Here is a 19,896-nt window from a genome sequence, read left to right as displayed (position 1 = left end):
AACTCGCCAAAAAAACTTCCAAAAAACGAATTGTTATAGATACAAATCAATATATACTGAACTTAGCCAACATTACTAATGATTATAATTTGATTTTTATCCTTTCCTTAAAGCGTAATTGCTACTTCAAATTTTTAATATATTTGATTTTTGCAGTTGTGTCACATCTGTCATCGTAACACGGTAACAACAACACAGATTTAATATATTTTGATGTGAATCTCTCGGTAGCATCAACCCTGTTACACGTCCAATATGGATAGTAGCAATCGTGTTATACATTCAATCAGCCATGGAAAGAGTGAATAAGAAGGCTGCTTTACCAAATTTTCATCCAATCAGCCATGGAAAGAGTGAATAAGAACGCTGCTTTACCAAATTTTCATAATTTCATAGTACTTTTATCTACTTGGTCATTTAATGCTCACCAGCAAAGTTGCATTCCGTTTCACAATCGCCTATCCAAGCGGTGCATTTCCTTCGCTATAATAGACCAAAACTCACAGCAACCTTTGAATTTCTTCAGGCCCAATTCAAAAGCTCCGTACACCATGAAAATCTCAGCTCCGTACACCATGAAAATCTTTGGAAGCGACAAATAACATTGTTTGCTTCGTTGATCAATTATCGCTGCAAAAACACATGAAACAAAGAGAATCTAATTATTGCTTCATCTGGATCAATCATTAGGCCGAAATTCAACCCATTATTGCTCAATTGAGATCAATCATGAGGCCGAAATCCACCAGTTCAAGATATTGTTGTAAATCTAGCAAGCATTCCAGTGGAAACCCACATGCCAATATATCTTCTTCCTTTAGTATACAGGGAGACGGAGAAGGGAGCTCGTCTGCTCTTACACACTCTTGACGGAGGGGCTGTCGGTTTAAGTGCACGATTTAGCGGTAAGTCGTTTCTCCACATTGATTTATAAATTTTAAACTGAATGCTGGCTATCAACAGTCCCTACGTTTTATCCTTGGTCATATGCAAATTTACTGCTTGATTTCCTGTTAAAAATGCAGTTCTCCAAGTTAGGGCTTTTTCCTCATTATATATTAGCTAGGGAAATAAAAACTACTGTTTCCATGCTAAGAGTTGGCAGTTGGGAAGGGCGTTAAATGTGCAACCTTCAGGTTGGGTATTGGGTATTGCAAGCTGTCAGATAGAGAAGGTATATAAATGGTACTGAATTTGTAACCTTCAGGTTGGGTTTGCAAGCTTTCATATAGACGAGGTATAAAAATTGCTTGTTAAGGTCTGATGTCAACATAAGATTTTTTTTTCTGAGGTATAAAAATTGCCTGTTAAGGTCTGATGTCAACATAAGATGTTTGTAGCAAAATGGCAGTTTTGAAAGTTATGCCGGTAGATATAAGTACATATAGGATGCTCAGGGTTAACATATGTGGCTAGATGACATATAGGCTATTGGAAGATTGGATGCAATATGGAAGGGGTTGCTCTCTTGTCAAGGCACATAGAGGTGCAGCATAGTTTTTTAATACTTTTGCCTTTACTCCAATACCATTTTTGAGAAAACAGCTTTGTTGGATCTTTTGGAGGAGGACGATGTGGAGAGTATCCGAGTTACTAGGAGTACAATGAGCAAAATCATAAGTTAATAATCACAGTAAATGAAAATGTATAAACTGTCACAATAATCGAAAATTGATAAGCTGCCAAATGTGGACCTCCCAAACCACAGCCAGAATATGGGTACCTAATAGGCACATAGTTAGGTTTGCACTGATCTAATCTTATATGGGTACCTAATAGGCACACAGTTAGGTTTGCATTGATCTAATCTTATATGGGTACCTAATAAGCATATAGTTAGGTTTGCACTGATCTAATCTTATATGGGTACCTAATAGGCACATAGTTAGGTTTGCACTGATCTAATCTTTGCCAGTTCAGATGCAAACTCCCATGAAAGAAAGAATAATCAGGGAGGTATGGAGACATACCATTGAGGAAAGATTTTTTTTCCTTTCAAAAAAAGTTGTGTTATAAATACAAAAGGAACTGTATTATAAATCCAAAAGGTTCTTTTTGTCCCAGCTAAACGTGTAGGCCATAATGCCCAAGAGACTATATCTGTCATAAGCTATAGCCCTGTAGATGATTGCCTTCTGAAAATACACAATAATCACCAATTCAAGAGAGAAGAAACAAACCAGTAAAACACAGCAGGGGATTATTCTTGCGGTTTATCACTTGTGTCTTCACCCATAATCACCAATTCAAGAGAGAAGAAACAAACCAGTAAAATACAGCAGGGGATTATCCTTGCTGTTTATCACTTGTATCTTCACCCATAATCACCAATTCGAAAGAAGAAGCAAACCAATAAAACTAAAAGAGTAAGTCAACGCAGCAGGGGATTATCCTTACTGTTTATTCACTTGTATCTTTACCCTTGTTTTTCTGTTGTTGCGTGATTTGTTGAGGGGACATGACAGATTGACGAATATTATGTGGGGACTTGAGAAATTAAAGAATATTGTCCTTTTTGCTTTCTCATCTCAGCTAGAGTCAAGCCATATTCACTTGAAGATAATCCAAGGCCTACTTCCTTGCTGAACTCTTGGCTCCATTAAGCCTTTAGAATAAGGGGTTTTTTCTTTCGAGGATAAGACGTCTAGAACTAGATCTTTGGCCTTTTGGGCCTCCTTGATCTCCTCAGCCTCAAGACAAGCTGCAAAGGCCTAAATCAATGATTTTAGAAGTGCTCATGAGCTAAGCTTCTTCTTCATGTAAAAAATCATGTTAGTACCATTGTAAGATGCAAGTTATCTACGTATACGACAAGTATCAAAATTTTGTCATTAGCACGTTTGATATACAGATTTGGATCTGGCAATAACAGATGAATTTACTATCAAGAATGAAGTGATCAATCTTCCCATATGATGTCCTAGGGCTTGTCCAACCCATACAAAGATTTCTTCAACTCATAGGCAAGTTTAGAAGTGCCATCAATGATCATCAACAAAACTTAGATGCTATTGCATATATATACCCCCATGAAGATTTTCATTACTAAAGTTGATTTCACATCCATTTGGTGAATCTCTCACTACTAACTACCAGCAAGTGATGAAATAATTTGAATGGTGTTCATCTTGGTGACAAGAGAAAGTTTTTAGTGTAATCAATTTATTAGTTTTAACAAAATGCCCAAGCCACCAAGTGAATTTTATGTTTCTCAATACAACCATCTGAGGAGAACTTGGCTTTGTAGATCCATTTGCATCTAACAACATACTTCTCTTGGGGAAGATGTACCAACTCGCATGCGTGATTTTTCATGAAAGATTTGTGTTCTTTTGCCATTGCATCTACCCAATATTTGTTTTGTCACCAACATTTGCATAAGATTGACGATCACAAGTAGACATGACCCTTGATATAACTTTATAAGTGCAAAATTGGCCTATTGCTTTTGATAAGAAGCATCACCAACATCAGGGCCTATAGCTTCAAGATTTTTTCAACACACATGGGACAATGAACCTCATCCCCTAAGTGAGATGGAAGTGTATAGGGAACATCTTAGGAAGAGACCGCAACCACCACCTCACTTTTTGTTGTAGCATAAGTATCTAGTCTATTCAAAGATGACAAGTTAAGGAAAATATTATAAGCAAAAATAAAAAGAATAGTGGGAGGTGAACTTGAAGCATACTTCTCTTCAAAGATGACATCCCTTTGAATGCTAACATCATTGAGAGGTGGGTCATACAAATGGAAGGAATAATGGACAAAAATGCATTTGTGACTCTAGGGCTTCAATGTCTTTCTATTCTCATCTGAAATGTGGGTTGAAGCATTTCAACCAAAGACACTAGAATTTGCAACAATGGGCTTCCTACCACTTCGTGTTTATTTGGATGTCACATTCCTCACATCCTTGGTAACAATGGCATTTGAGATATAAGATGCATCAAATATCACCTCAACTCAAAAGTCGAGTTCCATCCATTTTCTATGAAAATATGCCTCAGTCCATCTAAACAAGGGTGCAATTCTTCCTTTGGCAACACCATTATTCCAAGGTGTGTAACTTGTGCGACATTGACAAGTAATGCTAGATTTGTTACAAGTTCCTAATGATTAACATATTCACCATCCGTATAGCCCTTAAGAGTTATATAGTTTGATCACATAGATTATCAACAAGGGACTTGAACCCTTGACAGTTGTTGAGGACTTGACTCTTGTACATGCCTAGAATAATCATAAATGAAAGTCAAAATGTACTTTGCACATGAAAGAGAAGGCTTATCCATTGTGTCACAAAATTGTTGTGAACAAGTTGCAAGAGAGTTGCCATTCACCATGGTTTGTCATTCTCAAACTTCTCTCTATGATGCTTGTCCATAACATATTCTTCGTAAACACCATCTTGCAAAGATAAAGAATGCAAACTATGTACCATCTTCAACTTGCTCATTGATTACAAACTACGAAAATTAAAGTGAACCATTGTATCTTTTATAGGAGATTTTTGGTTCTCCCGCATTGTATGGACATCATTGTACTCAATAGTCCCTTTGACCTACTTTGTGGTCAATAGTCAGACATAAATATAATTATCTTATCTTATCTAGATGCCATTAACGACTCATAGGATTAGTCTTAGCAACAAAGGCATGCACTTTCTAATATAAATCAAATGGGAAAACTTGGAGAACTTGTACAGTTTCTCATTACTATCAACATATCCGATCTTTACAATTTTAGATACAAATCGGTTAAACCAAAATTCAAACTTCTTACTAGTTTGGGTCATTTGGTAAATAGAAATGAACTCACAATTAAATGATTAACATATTCACCATCCTTATAGCCCTTAAGAGTTATATAGTTTGATCACATTGATTATCAACAAGGGACTTGAACCCTTGACACTTGTCCAGGATTTGACTCTTGTACATGCCTAGAATAATCATAAATGAAAGTCAAAATGTACTTTGCACATGAAAGAGAAGGCTTATCCATTGTGTCACAAAATTGCTATGAACAAGTTGCAAGAGAGTTGCCATACACCATGGTTGTCATTCTCAAAATTCTCTCTATGATGCTTGTCCACAACACATTCTTCGTAAACACCATCTTGTAGAGATAAAGAATGCAAACTATGTACCATCTTCAACTTGCTCATTGATTACAAACTACTAAAATTAAAGTGAACCATTGTATCTTTTGTATTCATGCATTGCATCTTTTATAGGAGACCAACCGTTTGGTTCTCCCGCATTGTATGGACATCATTGTATTCAACAGTCCCTTTGACCTACTTTGTGGTCAATAGTTGGACATAAATATAATTATCTTATCTTATCTACATGCCATTAACGACTCATAGGATTAGTCTTAGCAACAAAGGCATGCATTTTCTAATAGAAATCAAATGGGAAATCTTGGACAACTTGTAGAGTTTCTCATTACTATCAACATATCCGATCACTACAATTTTAGATACAAAACGGTTAAACCAAAATTCAAACTTCTTATTAGTTTGGGTCATTTGGTAAATAGAAATGAACTCACAATTAAATGAGGGACATGGTAAACATCATTCACAACACGATTTTCGACTTTGACATTACTAGTGCCACTTACAGAAAGGGAAATTTCTTTTCTATTATAAAATTTCTCATTAGTATTTCGGTTAGTGTCTAGGATAGGAAATAAGGAATCATCTACAATGTGATGAATGGAATTGGGATAAGCAATCCATTCAATACTAGAAGAAGAATGAGCATGTAATGCTTTGGAAGATGCTACATGAATGACCCTGTGATTATTACGAGAATTGTTTAGATGCTGATCGCACATAAAGCTTCTTCAATTGCTTCTTAAGTTCATCCCATTGTTTATGTCACTTGTCTCATTGCTTATGACACTTGTCTTTAGGATGCCCTTGTTCACTATAATGTTCACGAGGTTTGTTGCTCCATTACTTCTTTTCCTTTCGCTTTCGCTGAGAGAGAGAGAGAGGGTAGGGAATTCTTTTTTGAGACTACTAGTGCACCCTTGGGAATTTTGTTTTGCTTTCTTTGGCAAAAAAAAGCCATTGACTTAGAATCTAAATCCAAGGTTACCAAGATCTCCCAACTTTTGTTGTTCATCAATCCAAGAATTACACAATGTATTAAAATCTATCTTAGCAACTTGAGCACCAACATTTTTTTCATATCGTAAGTGGAGTGGAATGCATCATAAGGAGTTGGAACCCTTTTAGAGCGCAATATCTATCAAGTGAGCATTTGGCTTCTTCAAGTAAGAACCATGTTCATCCATATGCATTCATGGGTCATTGAATGAGCTATGTAATCTTCAATTCAATTGAATTTGCATGGTATCATATACATCAAAAAATGTTCAAGTAACACCACTCAAACTTCATTAAGTTGAGAGGAAACCTTCTTGAGAGTATCTCAAGCTTCTTTGGAGGATTCCCATTTTTAATGTGGAATCTTAATTCCTCTCACACATGGATGTCAATAAGGCCACGAGTTTCATTAGCTTTATTTACTCAAACATTCCTTCTTTTTGTTTTAAATGAGTGAGTAAGGCCACGAGTTTCATTAGCTTTATTTACTCAAACATTCCTTCTTTTTGTTTTAAATGAGTGAGTTTCACTATCTCTATTAAGCCAATGTTCTTTATTTTTGTTTCCTTTCATCATTTTTGGTGATCCACAACTTTGTAGCAAATTTTCCATTTTGCTCTCGTAAATCATACTAATAATTTAATTTCAAGGTCACAACCAAGCTAGACACCAAAATTGGTGCATGAGACCCCTTATTTGTGGGACAAGGGACCCGCTTCCACACAGTTATTTGACTATTAAAGTCTATGGAGGTGTATGTACTCTACCCCTCTTTGGTTTGAACCCTATGGAGGTATACATACTCTACCCCTTTGGTTTGACCCTGTGACCTCTTTGAAAGTTTGACCCTGTGACCTCTTTGAAAGTTTGAAGATCAATGTTATGATCCTCTTAACAATGTTGTCTTGCACTTGAAGTGCTTGCATATGAATAGCAAGAGGATCGAGGTGGGTGCACAAAGTGCGAGGTTTTGAAAGACTAACATTCATTCATTTTGTCTTTAGGGAGTTTTTTCTCATCACTTTTGGTGATCAACACCAAGCCATGGTTGGTTTTAGATGCATCTTCCATTTTGTTCTCCCAACTATTTTTACGTGAGTATGTAAGTTTGAAACTCAGGGTTATGGTTTCCACGATGATGAGTGCACTAATCTTGCAGCAAACATATATTTTTAGTGGTCTATAAGCTTATGAGCTCGAAACTTGAAATTATGATAAAGCTGACCAAAACATTTGTTTGTAAAGGGAGTAGACTAATCATGTATCAAACAATACCAACATACCCTTTTTTTTCCATCAATCTAATAAAATCCTAACAAAAGTTTGATATAAAGTATAATAAAAAATGGAGAAAAGTTCGCTATCAGATTTACTTGAACTAATCTTGTAGCGACTCTTTTTGGCCATAAATGTAATAAGATCTGAAGAAAAATTTGACATAATTGTTACAAGAATTGGGGAAAAGTTTGTTATAATATTTAGACGGGCCCCGCTTGTGAAGAGCCGGAGGATCCCAATGCATGCAGTAAGAGTTACAGTCCCACGAACAGTTTTAAAGGCTCTACCTCTCCTCGAAGAGAGAAAACCGATTTCCTTTCAAAATTCCTACAAAATATGAGAGTGAGCTGCACTGAACTAAGATTTCGAGCTAAAATTGTCGCGTAACGAGGGAGGTCCGTGTACAGGTTTGTTAAAGGGTTGATATAGGGCACGGGAATGCAAAGAGGGCGAGCACGCTGTACCAGAAAGGAGCATTTTGCTGAAAAAAATGTGATCTGCTGCCAATCTGATTGCAGTATGAAACGCCCAGAGGAACTGTGAGAGGGGGCGGAGAAAAGGCAAAGAATCCGTCCAATGTCTGACAGACGCCCGAAACTGGCGAGGCTGTAACACAACCAATCACGTTCGCGGCTTTGAGCACAACTGTGGGAAGAGCCTAACTGCTTGTACAATACCAAAAGAAAACTGGCTTTGTCGTGCGGAGAAGGTACGACTTGTTAGGATGGTTAGGATAAACTTGATTCTGTGAAGTTACCAGCAGAACCCACGGTTTTGACTATGGTATTTATTTAAAGGCGGAAGACTCCAGCTAAATTTGTTTAAAGGCGGAAATACTCCAGCTAAATGTTCTGGTGACCAGTGAGATTCCAACAACAAAAGTGCCTTTAGACACTACCACCACTTCTCTTGGTGTTTCGTGATCCTTACACAACTTCGCCGCAGAGAGGCATAGTCGCCGCAGGACCACAATAGTCCAAAGAGGCTCATGCTAAGGTGAACGCGACTCCGGAGGAGCCATAGCAGAACCTGTCACGATCTTCCACATAACATGTGGTTCGCTGCAACACGTAAAACAAACCAAAGTAATTCCACACACAATGCAACTCTGCAAACATGAAGAAATGTGAAGAATTCCGGTTAGGAACTTTGAGGTACCATTCGGGGCCGACGCCAAAAAAAAAATTAATGATGTGCATGGAAATTTCTCCAAAAGAGGTGTTAATTCACGAACGAAAAAAATGACCCGATGACGGCTGTCTTCGATCCCCAAAAGTGCAAATTTGGGCAACCAAAAGTTTTCCATTTTGGCTCTGTTTAGTGGATTTCGGTATCGGCCCTGAAAATGGCTCTTAGTCGTGGGATAATGGGCACTCAACTGCCCCTTTTTCTGACAACTATTCTAGCACGTTTTTGTCCTCAATCCGGTTGAGGCAACTTAGCAAACCTGCAACCTTGCCATATACAAACTGTGATCTATCTACAAATTGCAATCTAAGGGTTTGCGAGCAATCTGAATCGATCCCAGGTCTTGCAAATTGCTGTAACGGAAATTATGATCTGAGCAGTTTTTGGTGGCTGGATTACAGTGAAGGTCGCTAAAAAGGAGCTATTTGAGGGGGTATCAAGCTAAAAAGGGGCTATTTGAGGGGGTATCAAGCTCCTGGCATCAAGAGGTCCAGAACTTGACTCCAACAATGCCATATTGTTATTTAATTTCCAGGAAAATTTAGCAGAACCCTCTTCTCACTAATATTTGTATGAAGGATGGCTCAATTGTCAGATTGCCAACCACAAAAATGGTTGGTAACACCAACGAACGCCACTGTATTTGAATCTGTGACTTATGGCCTCCCTTTTATTCCAGAGTGGAGAGTTCAACCAATACTTCCTATTCTCTCAAGCCGACAGTTCAACCTATTCAGCTAACTTAACTCTACTGGATTTGAATCTGTGACTTATGGCCTCCCTCTTATTCCAGAGTGGAGAGTTCAACCAATACTCCCTATTCTCTCAAGCCGACAGTTCAACCTATTTAGCTAACTCTACTGGAGTTGAATCTGTGACTTAGCTAACTTAACTCTACTGGAGTTGAATCTGTGACTTATGGCCTCCCTTTTATTCCAGAGTGGAGAGTTCAACCAATACTCCCTATTCTCTCAAGCCTACAGTTCAACCTATTCAGCTAACTCTTGGAGCATATGTAAGTCACACCCATAAACTAGTTGTATAACACTCATAAACTAGTCTACAGCTCAGAATGAGGAACACCGGTAATTCTTTCCATGCTCAATTTTGAATTGACATATGTAAGTCTAAATGAAATATTTCAATGTCTAGGGGTTGGATGTTAGAAGTTAGATGTCAAAAAAATTAAATTAAAACTTTTTTATATTGTAATTTTGTTTTTATTAATAAAATTAATAACATTTTTTTAAATAAAAAAAATCATAATATACATATAAAATTAAAATATATCAAGATATATCACATATAAATAGTAGTTATAAATTAACATCCATTTTACCATATAAATTAAAATAATGATTCCGTAAACTGGTGACTCTTCATCTTGTCTTTTTCCTTCCTATGTGATTACTACCGAAAACAGTTTCTCAAGCACATAAAAAAATAATATTTACAATACAAAGAAAGGAAAAAAGAAAGAAATTATTTTAACAAATTCTTAACCATGAAATGCATCCCATTTTACCATGGAAATTATTAACTTCTAAATAGTCTTTTTTTACAATACTACGGGCTAATACAATGGCCTATCAATACCACATACCCAAAAACCATAACTCATTTCAATTTTATTTATTTATTTATTTTTTAAATATTTTAATTTAATTTAATATTATAACACTCTTTAAATTAAAAGTTAATACTTACAATAAACATAAATATAACAATATTCTTAACCATGGATATTCACCCTCATTTTACCATCGATATTATTAACTTGTAAATAGACTTTGTTTTGATACCATGACTTATCAATACCACTTTCCAAAAACCATAACTCATTTCAAAATCAAAATCAAATCTAAATGCAAAAAGCTATGGGGGATGTTGTAGTGGTGTAAATGTTTGTAAACATTTACATGTGGGTTCAATTAAAAAATAATAAAAGGTTAAAAGTGATAGAGAGACGCTCTCCAACCCAATATGTAGAGATGTTGTAATGTGTTGTAAACATTTTGACTAGGTCATTAAAGTAAAAATTAAAAATAAAATAAAATTATTATTATGCGATTTTAAGGTCACGACCAAGCTAGACACCAAATTGGTGTATGAGACCCCCTTGTTTGCCGGACAAGGGACCCACCTCCGTGCAACCAGACACCAAATTGATGTATGAGACTCCCTAGCTAGACACCAAATTGGTGTATGAGACCCCCTTGTTTGCCGGACAAGGGACCCACCTCCGTGCAACCAGACACCAAATTGATGTATGAGACTCCCTTGTTTGTGGGACAAGGGACCCACCTATGAAATCTACCAAGGCATACACACTCTACCCCCTCTAGTTTTGAACCTATGATCTCTTAGGAGGAAACATATTCTCTTAACCATTAGGCCCACTTAAGTTGTATAAAAAATTAAAATAAAATAATTAATAATGATCAATAAAACATTTTGACTTGGTCAAATTACATAAAACTGAAAATAAAATAAATAATTATAATTAATAATAAAACAAAACTAGATCCATCTTAGCTTTGGATCTATCAAGCGCGTAAAGGGATCAAATCCCTTGAGATGCAAACCTCTTTTAGAGTGAAAGGAGTTTTGATTCAAATCCCTTGAGATGCAAACCTCTTTTAGAACGAAAGGAGTTTTGATCTCTCTCGGTGCTTGGTAGATCCAGATTTAAGATGGATCTAGGCTGGTTATATAAAGAAAAAAGAAAAAAGAAAAAATAAATCCTATGATTAAAACATGTCAAGCTGTCTCACTATTTTGCATTTTGGCCCTTTTTCAAGTATATAATTTGGTCAATTTTGTCTAAAATTTAGCAAAGGTTTGTTGGAATTGCAAATTTAGATTGTGTAGTTTACACAATCCAAGTACTTAGAAGGAATTTCAAGGCATTGTATTGATTTATGCATTAAAAAATGCAATCTAAATAATGAAAAATTACACATGGTTAAATGTATATAACCAAGGCATAGTCTCACTAATAGATGGAATGGCTTTTTGGTCAAAATACAACAATACAATTTTTAGTAAGATTATGATTTCTTATTGTTTAAAATGCACTTTTGAATGCATAAATGAATTCAACACCCTAAAAAATCCCTAAGGCACTCAATCTTTGTAGATAAGATAAACATATGATTTTTTAAAATCTCTATTGGATTTTGAACAAAATTGACCATAAAAAGTGTTCGGAAAAGGGCCATTTTGTCTATTAGTTAGACTACATGATATAACCAATATAGATCTATCTTAAGTTATTAACTATTGATTTATCAAGTTCCAAGAGAGATTAAATCTCTTGAGGTTGCACTCTAAAAGAGGTTTGCATATCAAGAGATATGATCCCTCTAGATGCTTAGTAGATCAGGGATTAAGATGGATCTATACTGGTTATAAGAATGAAATATATATAAAAATATATGGATAACATCATTTTATTATTATATATATTTCATTTTTAGATATCTCAATTTCAATTTAATTTTCTTAATAACTAGTTAATGAGTGTTATAAATGTGACAAATTTAGCTGCAATGTAGATGCATTGTGCTATTCTCGTTGCAGTAATCTCGTAATAGACTTTTGATAGCTTCTAAGTATCTCAATGATGAAGAATACTGAAGAAATAGGTGTTTCATTCTTTGATAATGATGGCATGTTAGATTTGAATAAAATACAAAAGTGTTGGATATTTGGAGATAGTGCTGAATTGTTGGCAAAATGGGCTATGTCAGCGATGTTGGCCCCATCAAAAGAATCGGTATCGCAAAAATCGCCTCCCATCCATTGTACCAAGAGGCCAAACAATGCCTTGAGCGCTTGAACAAACATTCACCATCAAGCATGTGTACATTATGGAGCGTGTTATGGAACCCAACTTTGCTTAAGGAATGATATCAGGTGCCTTTTTCAAGAGTGCAATGGATAGAAGGAATTGCGGTGTTTTCTATAGTGTGGGTAAAATTAAGAACTCAAGAGTAGGATTTAGGCAATGTTAGAAAGCTAAAATTAGTAATTATTGGACCAAGGATGCAGTGAAGAGAGCTATGGAATTATTGACAAAATATGCAAATGTTATGGACTTGCTAGATACATATATTTGCATAGAGACCATACAAAAATATATTTGATAAAGAATTAAATAATTGATGATAAAGATTCAATATCATGTGACGATTGTATAAATAAACATCATTTGTTTGTGTTAAATTTTCTAAGTCTATCCGTTAGAAAATTAATCTGTATTCTACTGGTTTATTTCTTCTACTTGTAAATTTTGAACAAGTTATTTAAAACATTTAAATACCAAAAGAAACACAATACAGTCACAACATCTACAGATCATCAACTGAAAGAAAATAAGCACATAAGTGACACCGTTATTTTTGGACAAATGTCCTTGGAAAAACACAATGGAGGACAACCAGTGCAACTATTCTGAGGGTTATATTGTTATGCAGTCTTTCTGAGTACAACAAGGTGCCTAACTGGCTCACTCGATAGAGAAAAATACGCGACAACAATACCTCTATATCGCAAACAGGTATTCAAAAAGCCTGTCCCACGAAACCCTCTTCGGCACAACTGAAGCTCATCGCTGGCCCTTCTGGCCTCTGCGTCAACCTCATGCTGACCTGCGTCAGCCCCAGGACCCTCTACATCAACCCTTTGAGGCATTGTGCAGCTTCTGGGACCCTCTGCATCACTCCAGCAGCCTCTACGTGGATGACACATTCCCTTTGCCTCTACGCTGTCTCTGTTGGGCTCTGCGTAGCCTGGACTAGCTGCTGCACTCGCTCTCTCTACTTCTGCGTTGGTCTCCTAGTACTGTCTCTGCCTCGTACTCACTACCCCTCGTTGTTGATCACTAATTCAACTTTGCTTAGCAACCCCGCTCTAGTAAAATGAATGACTAATCACTCTGGTGTATTCTCCAACTGACCCTCAAGCCTCCTCTTATACTTTTCTCGTTTGTCCTTCAACGGCCGAGATTAAATCTCTAATCAACGACTAAGATTAGATTTGGCTTGATCCATGACTTTTGGAACCTTCTAACCCAGTTTTATATTAATACCCATTAATATTTTATTTTTCCTAAGTTTAGACTTAGGAACTCCTTTAAAAATATTAATTACTTTAATATCTCCCAAACCGGGTACAATTTGTCCAAACCATTTCTGGGTCTTGGAGATCTCATGTGCTTTAGCCTCTCCACCAATTTTCATGGCTAAATCACATCCGATGCTACCCAAAATCAACACTCCCTCTTAGCGAGGACTGTGCTCTAGTAATACTCTTCACTAAGCATTACTCTGATTATCCGGCACCGGTCCCTGTGCTGATGCTAGGCTTCCCCGCCCATCATCCTCTGCACTGTTGCATCCTGTACTGCTTCCCATGGTCTTGCCACTGCCACTTCCACTGCTGCATCCGTACGACAATTCCCTCTACATCTGTGTTGCTGCTGGTCCATTCTCCCAACACTGCATCTACACTGCAACCCCCTCTCATCATGCTGCATCGTGCTATTGCATACTGCTACTGCACTGCAACTCAGTTACTGAGAAGTAAGTAATTGATCCACCCAACTTCTGACATCCCTGTCAGGCTAGAAACACTCCCGATGCTAAAGCTCCCTTTCCTGATCACAAGTGCTCCCTCTACTGACCTCTACGCTGTTGCAAAAACTCCCTGCATCTCGCACCGTTGCACACCTCTCTGTGCCATCCTGCACTGGTGCAACATTCAGTGCCTCTCGCACTGTTGCAGCCTGCTAGCGTCGCGCTGCCCGGGGCTCCTGCACTGTAGCACTCTCTACCGCTTCATCCACATCCGTCTTTGCCCACATCCGTCAGTCCTGCTACTCCTCTTTGGGGCTCCCGTAGCAAGGTATAATCCAAGAGGTTGGGTACCTCAAGGATCATGCCCCTCATCGCCTGTAGTCCTCTTGACTACAGCGCGATGTCTCCCCACTTCTTCTCGAGTGGCACATGAGCACTCATGGCACAATAATCATCCTCCTCGACTTATTTCCCGCCTTGGACTTAGAAGCCTCTCCCATGTTCTTCTTCCTCGGAAATTGGTTCGCATAGTGACCCAGTTCCCCATAGTGGAAGCACTTGACCTTGGAGAGGTCCTTCTTTTTCCTCTTCTCCTGCTTTCTCGTAGATGCCAGAGCCGCATCCTCTTCCTCTTCCTTCTTGATCCGAACTCCTTTGCTGCTACTCCTCGTCTTGGTCAGCTGTCTGATCTCCTCTTGATGAAGAGTCGCCCACAGTTCTTCCCAATCTGGAAGACTCGCCCTGCCTAGTATGCTTTGGACAAATATCTCCTGCTCCTCGGAGACTGTGTTAAGTGCGGTCCTTACCATCAACTCCTGATCCGGCATGGCCCCTATGGAAGTCAACGAGTCCCAGATCTCCTGCAACCTACTGAGGAAGTGATCTATCTGCTCTCCCTTTTGCATCTGGTATGACCTTAGTTGATTCTCCAGGAGCATCTTCCTCTGCACGGAAGTATGCTGGTACAATGTCTTCAAAGTGTCCCACATCTCCTTTGCCGTTTCCTTCTCGGCAATATGTTGGACCACATGATTCTTGACCCCGTCAAGGATGATGCACTTTGCCTTAGACATTGCCTCCTCGTACCTTTCATTAGCTACCGGGTCAACTGGGATAGCCATCATGCTCAAGGCGAAGCCTTTAATATGATGTCTGTCTAGAATGGACAAGATCCTGGCCTTCTAAACCACAAAGTTGGACGCTCCGTCCAGCCTATCCTGATCTCTCAGCCCATTCACGGCCATCTCGCTGCTCTTCTGTCGACTCCTCTGAGTCTCTCTACTTCCCTCCTGGAAGTCCTCTGTTCGACTCTTGTTGAGTCTCTCTTCTTCCTGTTTGGAAGTTCTCAGTTTGACTCCTCCTGAGTCTCTTTACTTCTCATCTAGAATTTCTCCTTTGGACTCCCTCTAAGTCCCGATTTCCCTCCTGGAAATCCTTCTGCCAACGTCAAGTTGCCCCTCTCCGATCGTCTATGCAACTGTAACACTGATCCAGATTCCTTGGCTAGAAATCCGCCTCGGCAGCAACTCCCCCTACCTTGGTATTCCCTGTTAGGTACTGTTCTGACCACAATATCCCACCAGCTTCGCTCTGCAAACTACCCACAGCCTCCTATGCCCCAGCAACTGAAGGATTGAGCCTCTAGGCTCTGCGCAATCCCGACACTGGAAAAACAACTCCTTCAGCCAACTGCGTCAACCCTCTTGGCCTCTGCGTGAGCCTATTTTTGCCTTCCTCAGCCTCTGCTCTGGCCTTTCTCTGGCCCAGACTGATGACGCAGTCCCTCTGCATCACTCCTTCCTCTGTCGCTTTCTGCAAGGCTCAACTTTGTCACTTGGTACAGCTGAATCTGCTGCAAATTCTCTACTTAGCTGATGCCTTTAGTTTTCCTGTGATCTGCAACCACCCTCTGATACCGTGTTGAATTTTCTAAGTCTATCTGTTAGAAAATTAATATGTATTCTTCTGGTTTATTTCTTCTACTTGTAAATTCTGAACAAGTTATTTAAAACATTTAAATACCGAAATAAACATAATACAATCACAACATCTATAGATCATCAATTGAAAGAAAACAAGCACACAAGTGACACCATTATTTTTGGACAAATGTCCCCGGAAAAACCCAATGCGGGAAAACTGGTGCAGCTATTCTGAGGGTTATATTATTATGCAGTTTTTCTGAGTACAACAGGGTGCCTAACCGGCTCACCCAACAGAGAAAAATGCACGGCAACAATACCTCTATATTCGGAAACAGGTATTCAGAAAACCTGTCCCACGAAACCCTCTCCAGCACAATTGAAGCTTAGCGCTGGCCCTTCTGGCCTCTGCGTTAGCCTCTTGTTGACCTGTGTCAGCCCCAGGACCCTCTGCATTAGCCCTTTGAGGCACTGCGCGACTTCTGGGATCCTCTGCGTCACTCCAGCAGCCTCTGCGTGGATGACACAGTCCCTCTGCCTCTACGCTGTCTCTGCTGGGCTCTGCTTAGCCTGGATTGGCTGTTGCTCTCGCTCTCTCTACTTTTGCGTTGGTTTCCTAGTACTTTTGATTTGGGGTAGCATCGGATATGCTTTAGCCACGAAATTTGGTGGAGAGGTTGGGGCACATGAGATCTCCAATACCCAGAAAGGTTTGGGAAGATTCTAAACAGATCAGGAGATATTAAAATAATTAATATTTTTAATTGATATTAATGAGTATTAATATGAATCTGTGTTAGAGTGGTCCAAAAGACATGGATCAAGCCAGATCTAATCTTAGCCGTTGATTAGGGACTTAATCTCGGCCGTTGAATCGTCAACAGGAAAAGTATAAGAGGAGGCTTGAGGGTCACTTGGAGATTACACTAGAGTGATCAGTCATTTTATTCTCTAAAACGGGGTTTGCTAAGAGAGATAGAATCAATGATTAGGAGAGCAGCTGAGGGGCATTGAGTACAAAGAAACAGAGAAGGTGGAGATTGTGCCGGGAGAGCAGCGCAATAGCCAAGGAGAGTGACGCAGAGCTAGCAAGGGCTCACGTAGGGCCACGCAGAGGCAGCGAAGTGCTGCATAGAGCACCAAAGAGGCTAGCGTGTCCGACGCAGGGCCTCCTGGGGCTGACGCAAGGCCTCCTGGGGTTGACGCAAGGCCTCCTGGGGCTGATGCAGGCCAAGAAAGGCTAACGCAATGCCAACATGGGACAAAGAGGGGTTGACGCAGTCTAGATTGGGTAGATGCTGGGGTTGTAGAGCAGTTTTGTGTTGAAGAGCTGCCGGAAGGATTTTCCGGGGTTTCAGTCAGTTGATTTCTCTCAAACTGTGAGGTATAGCTGCTAAGGAAATTCTCTGTTGGGTAGGCCAGTTTCGGCGCCCAGATTGTACTCTGATATTGCTTAATAAGAAAACCCTCAGATAGCTGCACCTGTTTTCCTGCATTGGGTTTTTTCCGGGGACATTGGTCCAAAAATAATGGTGTCATGTAGTGTGTTTGTTCTTGTTTCTTTTAGTTGCTGATCTGTAATATGTTGAGCATGCACTGGTGTTTATTTTCAGTATTTACTTTTTAAATAACTTGTTAAAGAAAAAATAACAAGTCGGTAGGAATAAATCATAAAAAGTGCATGAAGGGTTTCTAACTAAGTAAATTTAGAAACTTCAACAAGTATTGTCTCTGCTTTTCTGCCTTGTACTCATTGCCCCTCGCTGCTGATCACTGATTCAACTTTTTGCTTAGCAACCCCGCTCTAGCAAAATGAATCATTGATCACTCTGGTGTATTCTCCAACTGACCCTTAAACCTCCTCTTATACTTTTCTTGTTGGTCCTTCAATGACCAAGATTAAATCTCTAATCAACGGCTAAGATTAGATTTGGCTTGATCCATGACTTTTGGAACCTTCTAACCCAGTTTTATATTAATATCCATTAATATTTTATTTTTCCTAAGTTTAGACTTAGGAACTCCATTAAAAATATTAATTATTTTAATATCTCCCAAACTGGGTATAATCTGTCCAAACCATTTCTAGGTGTTCGAGATCTCATGTGCTTTAGCCTCTCCACCAATTTTCATGGCTAGATTACATCCAATGCTACCCCAAATCAACAGTTTGTATAATAATTAATATGTTATTTATTATTGATGTCATGGCTATTTATATATTTATTAGTATATTATTTATACATAATGTACTCTAGGTGTATTGCAAGTCTTTTATTGTTAAATTTGTGAAAATTCCTAGATCTAACAATCTCAAGAATCCTATTGCAACCAACTGAATCTACTTCACCTAGATAGTATATTACATTACAGACTTATTTCAAATTTCTTATAGAAACACTGAAGTAAATTACTTAAGCAGCCTACACCAAATTAAATATGATTCTGAAACATAGAAACTAAGGAAGGAAATACAAACACATAAGACACCGTTATTTTTGGACAAATGTCTCCAGAAAAACCCAATGCAGGAAAACCGATGCAGCAGGTTTGAGGGTTTATTATTATTAAGCAGCAGTGATATCTGAGTACATCTATGGATGCCCAATTGGCAATCCAAACAACAAGAAAATCTGGCAGAGATATTCCCTAAGAAACCCCGACACTTGTGTTGCCTGCACTCGCGTTCCTGCACTTACGCGTTCTTGTATTCGCGCGTTCCTGCACTTGCATTCCTGCACTCACGCGTTCATGCACCTACGCGTTCCTGCACTCACATTCCTGCACTCGCGTTCCTGCACTCGCGTTCCTGCACTCGCGTTCCTGTACTCATGTTCCTGCATTCGTGCGTTCCTGCACTTGCGTTCTTGCACTCGCGTGTTCCTACACTTGCGAGTTCCTACACTCATGCGTTCTTGCACTCGCGGGTTTCTGCACTCGTGTTCATGCACACTTGCGTTCTTGTACCCACGTTCCTGCACTCGTGTTCTTGCACTCGCGTTCTTGCATTCGCGCATTTTTGTACTCGCGTTCCTCCATTCACGCATTCCTGCATTCGCGAGTTCCTGCACTTGCGAGTTCCTTCACTTGAGCGTTCTTGCACTCATACGTTTCTGCACTCATGCATTCCTGCGCTCGTGTGTTCATGCACTTACGCATTCGTGCACTCACATTCCTGCACTCACGTTCCTGCACTCGTGCGTTCCTTCACTCGTGCGTTCCTGCACTCGCGAGTTCCTGCACTTGCACGTTCCTACACTCGCGTTCCTACATTGGGAATAACTCAGCCTCTTGCTACTGCCTCTCTGGATCTGGAAATATTCCTCCGGATCACTGTCCCTGCCCCTCAACTGCAAAAGATCTCTTTGATCAGAATTTCCTCCTTAGAAATTCTCACTTCAAAAATTGAATCTCTTGATCTTTCGGTGTGTTTTCCAAATGACCCTCAAGCCCCTTCTTATATCTTCCTGTTGGACAACCAACGACCCAGAGTAACTCTTAATCAAAGGCTCAGATCGTTTTGACTTGATCTCCATCTTTTTCTAGAAGTTTCACCAACAATTAGATTAATATTCATTAATATTTTAATTTTCCTAAGTTTAGATTTAAGAACTCCATTAAAAATATTAATTATTTTAATATAATTATCTTTGGGTGGAATTTCCCAAAACGGTTTCTAGGTTCTTTGGAATGCATGTGTCCAAGCCTCCCTGCAAATTTTGAGGCTTAGAGCACATCTGATGCTACCCCAAATCAACACTCTCTCTTAGCGAGGAATGCGCTCTAGCAATACACTGCTACAACA

General features: G+C 39.0%; 1 protein-coding gene across 1 annotated transcript in view; it reads left to right on the top strand.

Annotated features, from left to right (window-relative positions):
• The first annotated feature begins 262 nt into the window (after positions 1–262).
• The window catches only part of LOC149149332 (organic cation/carnitine transporter 7-like), a 224,634-nt gene continuing 205,000 nt past the window's right edge, over positions 263–19,896 (top strand). The window contains exon 1 of the mRNA XM_089439759.1: positions 263–905. The gene's annotated coding sequence lies outside the window, so the exon portion shown is untranslated. The remainder of the gene's footprint in view (positions 906–19,896) is intronic.

The sequence above is a fragment of the Pinus tabuliformis genome, chromosome 9 (assembly GCF_031772625.1).
Source record: "Pinus tabuliformis cultivar Carrire ecotype Pingquan chromosome 9, CPIR1, whole genome shotgun sequence".
Taxonomy (NCBI): Eukaryota; Viridiplantae; Streptophyta; class Pinopsida; order Pinales; family Pinaceae; genus Pinus; species Pinus tabuliformis.
This window is presented reverse-complemented; position numbering and strand designations above follow the sequence as displayed.